Source organism: Aptenodytes patagonicus, chromosome 1 (assembly GCF_965638725.1).
Source record: "Aptenodytes patagonicus chromosome 1, bAptPat1.pri.cur, whole genome shotgun sequence".
NCBI classification, from domain to species: Eukaryota; Metazoa; Chordata; class Aves; order Sphenisciformes; family Spheniscidae; genus Aptenodytes; species Aptenodytes patagonicus.
Window position 1 is genome coordinate 191,367,501 of NC_134949.1, and position 6,633 is coordinate 191,374,133.

A 6,633-nucleotide genomic window follows, 5' to 3' on the forward strand; every position below is an offset into this window, starting at 1 on the left:
GGAAATCAGGGCAGCTGGGTAACTTCATAACCAAACAAAGCCCTTGGCTTCTGTGTGTGTTAGAAAAATATTTCATGTTCAGCTGAAAATGACTGAATAAAAGAACAGTCTTTTTCTAAAAATCATATGTTGATTTAGAAATACTAAACAAAACTAAAGATTCAAATGACACTAAAAAGTCCACTGTTGCTCCACTAGCTTGATTTCCCCCCTGAAATGGATGCTTTGATTACATCATTAAATATTTAATATTTTCTGATTAAAACATTTCCACTTTTATTATTCTATTATGAAATAAGAATGGATATGAAAGAAGTAAAACATAAGTCAGGAATTACTTTCTGGAAAAAAACCTAAACAAATTATCATATACCTCTGATACCAGCCTTCCATTTCAGAGTGACTTGTCTACTGTTGCCAAGATTAGTTTTGTCTACTTTGCCAGAACTAGCCCTGGTGCGCAATAGTATTCTATGATGTCAGGCAATATTATGCATTATTGCAAGAAATAACGTTTTAAAAAAAAAAAATATTCTGCTGGTGTATTGTATTATTCCTGGCTGAAATGTTACCATTAAAATTATGGGAAAATAACAGCAGGAGCGGTTAGCAAAAATTTAGTCCAAGGACATGTTCTGAACTCAGACAATAGCACTATCTGCTGTCACTTGCTCCATTTGAAATGCTATGTTGAATGTGACATCATATGTTTCTCCCCCTCCTTCCCCCATTAACTGTCAAATCAGAAAGGAAATTAGAGAAAATAGTAACAAATAAGTGTTCTGCAGCATTAGAATTATTTATTTGCTCTCTGGCAGCAGCTACAACCCTTGTACATAGCTCGGCCGCACTAAGATCCCACAGCCTCTGTCCATGATAGTTTACAATCTATTCATCTAGAACCAGCAGACACAAAAAAGAATCACTTATTTAAAGTTTTCTGGAAAACTAAAAAATCTCAGGTTTGCTACGTTACATAGATTTCCAAGTTCAGGTTTCCTTTCAATATGTGTCAAGGTGACAGATAAATATTATTTGCAGGACACCCAAACCCACTTTTTTTTTACAAGAGAGTTCAAACCCACATGCAGGAAGACAGTGCAAGGGGTTTTGTTCTGAATTGTTCTTTTCTTCTGAATAGATTTCTCTGAATCTGTTCTCTGTCATCCAAAGTAATTAAGTAGTTATTGATACAGAGATAAACAGTAAAACAAACATTAAGACACTTGTTCAGATGTCTAAACATCTAATATAGGTTTTACCTCAACTAACCGTAGAGAACCAGGAGATAATTATCCAGTCCACTATACTCACTTTCGGTTAAACTATCAATACAGGCACTATCTGAAGATGACTCATGTTACTTTAAATACCTCTCTGAAAATGGGATGTCACAACCTCCAAAGGGTCTGTTTTTTTCCACTAATATGACAGGAGTTTTGTTAACTACAATTCAGATATTATCTTCAGGTATCTGAATTAATTGAAATGAAAACTACCTAAAGATACGTATCTCCAATGTAAGCTGTCTTTATTAACAGCAAATCAAAGAGTGTCATTCTGAGAATTTCTCATTCCTGAATATTTTTTCCAGGAGAATACTCCACCATGGAGCAGGAGATGTTGTTTGAGACATTCCCCAGATAAGACTAATATCTTTGCTGGTGTAAAAATCTTGCCTTTGAGTGAATGATGAACACTTTCCTCTCCTCCACAACCAGTTTGTGTAATATGTCCCACCACACCTCTTCCTCTCTCTCCTTTCTTTTCCTAACAAACATGCCTGGAATATTTTGTGCAAATAAATGCTAAATCCCTTATTTATTTATTTATTTTTAATTTTCATGATGAGAACAGTGAATCCACATTAAAATCAAACTCTGGTGGGGGTGTGTATGCATGTGTGTTCCACCGATTTTCTGTTCAGCTGCCATACTGAACACTTGATTGTTTGCATATGAAAAGGTCTTCTCTAAGTCCAGAGATGTGGGCTTCCTTTCCTTTTTTCTTCTCCTTTAGTTTTTATAGATACAATACAAAGATGGAAGGGTGGGATAACATGTAATCCAGACAAAGTCTCAATGTTAGGGACTGTGATATGAGTGCATGGGATGCAACTCATACTTAGGTTGTTCTTAATATATCATAGGCCACTAATGGCTCTAAGGACAAAACTGTGACAACCCTGTTGGATTTTTTTTTTTTCCTTAAGCCAATTATCTGCAGTTCATTAAGTTAAATTATAGTCTCCATACTATGGGAAATTATGTCATACTTCCATGCGTATGAGATTTTTCATGTCTATGCTAAATGATAATGTTACCATTAAAATATAAGCTCAACAATGAAGAGATTTTACAAACACACTGATCTAAATAATAAAGAAATCACCTAGCATAGTCCCAAATCTGCAAAGATTTTAAGCAGTCTTTAGCACTTGGGGACACCATTCAGATATTTAATTTTGAATGCATGTTTGTTAAAGTCTATGTTATTACAGTATTGCATATTTATTCTTTCAGGTTAAAAAAAAAAAAAAGTTTATAGCCTTAGATCAATTGAATATTTTAGAGTCAGAAGAGTGACTTTAACCTTTTCTTGTGATACTCCCTATTTCTTCCTTCACAGTGACTTCTATAACAAATTTCAAAGTCAAGCACAAACATAAATATGAAAATCGCAATTTCCCTTTGATTTTAAACCTATAAACAAGTTGTTGATGTTAAATAAGGTAGAATAGAATTCAATTCTTCTGTTTCCTTCTGTCAGTTAAGGAATCTCTTTTTAAAGATATCCAAGGTACAAGGATGACTAAGAACATTACAGTTTTAGGATCAGTTTATCTATTAAAGGTTCTAAAATATAACCAGATCCTTTACAGTACAAAGTTGCCATCAATGCCCTGACATTTAGTAAATGTTATAATAAATAGCATTAATATATTAAAATCAATAAATATATTCATGGACAATATCTTATGAATTCTCAGATAGAAGCAACATAGAAATAGTGGACAGATCAATAACTTGACTGATTTTTTTTAATCTAACTTTAGATCTCAAAAATAATCTACGTAAATCACATACAACCCCTACAGTCAGTGAAGACAAAGAATATGTACTTGAGAGAAAAATTAATACCACATGTTATAGACACCTCTATAAGGTGGGGGACAATGAATCACCTCTTTCTGTGTATTATTTTGTACTGTTAACTGTAGAAATCTTAGATAGCTAGCTAAAACTCCATAGCAATGTTTTTGATGATTGCAATTTGGACAGATGAGCTGGCACCCTCTGACTGCAGGAACGCCTAGGCTGTGGTGCACAAGTAGTATTGAGTGCTATTCTCAAGCTAATAAGCTCTGCTGTATGCAGCTAAACTGCAGCTACACTGTGTGAACATATTTGCTCAGGTCAATAGTGCTCAGGTCAGGTTCTCCACTGAGCAGTGCAGTCATGCCCAAGTGTGTCCTAGGGCGGAATGTTAGTACAGAGAGGACAGTAATTTGATCAGATAGACCTGAATAACTGTAAGAACAGCATACCCCCCCCCCAAAAAAAAAAAAAAAAGAAAAAACAAACAAACAAACAAAACAAACACCCACGAAAATCTCCGAAACAAACACAACAGTGTTTCTGATTGCTGGAAGAAATAAATTCTGCAGATATTTTCTAGCCTGCTTGAAAGCTATTGCTTTATTTCATTTCAATCGAAGAGTGTTAAACAAATACAAATTTTTGATTTAATCTTTTAAAAATGGTGTTCTTATATGAATCCTAGATGTTTTGTATTAAAAAATGAATCTTGACAATATTTATGTGATGTACAAAAATCCTTGCTTAACAATAACGCAATTAGAATACAGAGGAAATAGACCTGAGCAAATGTTATATATGAGGCTACAGAACAATCTAACAGTAGTCTCATTAACTAAGTTAGCTGGCTTTCAGTGGTCATTATGCTGCCCTGGATCAAAAACAAATTCCTCATTATACTTAGTAGGCTATACTTTTAACAGCTAAACTTTCATTGCAAATAATGTTTTCCTTCCTTCCTTCCTTCCTTCCTTCCTTCCTTCCTTCCTTCCTTCCTTCCTTCCTTCCTTCCTTCCTTCCTTCCCTATTTATCCCTATTTGGAAGTCTGTTTTCTCCTAAAGTCTTTGCAGACAAATAGTTTTCAGCTATTTTCTTATTCCTGTATAATTTGTCCTAACACTTCTACAATCCAATCTCAATGATTTCTGGGAAAACAAAATAAACCTTTCTCTCTTACCTAAAAAGAAGGCCAAGATGACCTATAAAACAGGGAGTGAGAGAAGGTGGTATTTTATAATAGAAAGAGAAATCCATTCCTGTCTTAAGAGTCTTAGTATAGCACTATACAAATCTTATTAGTCTAAGTTCAACTATACTAAAAGTTTTTGTTGGGGTGATGTAGAAATAATTTAGAAGATTAGCACATATTAAATAAGTCACAAGAGGTTTTGGACAAAGTGTATCCACAAAGCCAGGTGATCAGCTAGATAACTCCTGAACAGCTACGAAATATACACAATGAATGGGAGACAAACACTTTATTTACCATGAGTGGATAAAGGTTTTTATCTATCTTAATCTAGATAACCATCTAATTTAAACTATCTAATGTTGCTATGGGTTTAGTAGATGGAGTGTAGAAAGAGTGAGCTGCCAAGTCATCTTGAAAAAGAATCCCATCTCTGAAGACAACTTTGTTCCTTGTTAACATTTGTACAGTAGCATTACCCCAAAAGACTATGGGTATGTACATGTGGGGTATATCTAGCTTCCGTTACGTAGTATAAGCAATAGGCACACTTTATTTGGCTAAACACTACACACTTAGTAACCGCAGTGAACACATGACAGTAAATGCATATAGAGTTTAGTCCATCCTTTTGATTAGAACAGAAGACACTATCTGACTAGTGCATGCAACAATTACTTTTTCTAAGCTCAATTAAAATTGGAGTTGTATACTTCTTTTTCTTTAGGCAGCTTAAAGGGTTATACTGTTGTAAGCAACAGCTGTGAATCTTAACTACAGAGAATAGCCTATTTGACCTCATTTTAAACAAGAACACAACACTGTTCATCAAATTACAACATGGGATACATTCCCACGTAAAGCAGTTCTATCTATCAGTTCCCATTCAATTTGAAAACAACACTGATAATGGGTCCTCAAGATGTTTGCCAGGTCCTCAAAGTCAATATTCTCACAAACATAGCAGATCATGACATATAATTTATGTAGGAAATGAGCCGAGTTATGATTTTGTTAATTTAAGACCATCAGGGGAGTAAGTTTACCCACAGAAATCATCCTAAATATAATTAATGGATATAACCATAAATAGTATTAATGTGAAGCTGTTCTCCAAGTGTTAAGTGGTTATTATGGTGATAACATATTAAACTAAAAATTACTATGAAAGTTACTCAATATTAATTCTAAATTTGCAAGACTATCAAGAGAGTTAGGAAATGAAGATTTTTAAAAAATTATTCAGAGCACCTGCATGTGTTTCATGTGCAAAATTAATTGCTGTATTAAATTAGGAGAATGACATTAACATTAAGGGACCATTAGTATCATTCATAATTATTCATTATCTTTAAGTTGAATCGTATGTCATTCCCTTGACATACTGTATTTATTATTAAAAACTTTAGCTTTTCAAAACTCTGATTATGGGTATAAAGCGTATGGAAGATATAACATAGATAGTAAGGAAATCTAAAGATAAATATTCTCAAGCAATTTTTCTGCAAAGAATGGAATATTTTATGTAGAAACTTAATCCAGTTGGGATGAAACCTGGGAGAGAGACAGTAAGTTAGAATAGCATATAGTGATAGAAAATGAAAAAAAAAAAAAGAAAAGAAAAGCAATGGCATCAAGGCAATCACTCACTGTTTTCCTTAATAATCCAGATGTTACAACACACATTTTTCTTTATATTCTTTAAACTAGGGTGTGGCAAATGACCCCAAAGTGCTATTAGGTGTATAGCTTAGTTTCAAGAGCTCAATCTTTGATTTTTCATTGATTTAAATATTTTCATTGTTCATATGAAGATATTTGCTTCCTTTTGAGGCCCTACACATAGACTATGCAACCAGTCTGAGGTGTACTTTGATTCTGGATCATTGGTTTACACACACATACAAATATAATTTAACATTTATTCTGGTACAGATTTCTGTTAATATAAACTAGAGGTTGTAGAACCATGCGTTTAATCTTTACTCAAGTGCTCTGTGACAGATGGATTGGCTGCATGGTCCTAGTTCTCTCCTGACATACCCCTAAGTGGCAATTAGTCTATGACTTACATAGCCTCTGCTGTTCTGCACTGACAATGATAAACAATAATAAAAGCTCTACTGGCTTCAGTGGAGCCACACCAGCTGAAACTGTGATGCCGTGTTCCCAGGCAATTAATATAGTGATAGCTACCCGCAAAAGCAAACCCATACATTTCAAAATTATCTTAAGGTTTTTAGGGAAAAAATACAAGGAAATAAGAAAAAAAATAAAGTAGGCACTCTTAAACAACATCACCAATTTCTTCATGTTTATACATTTGCAAATATGTTCAATGCATT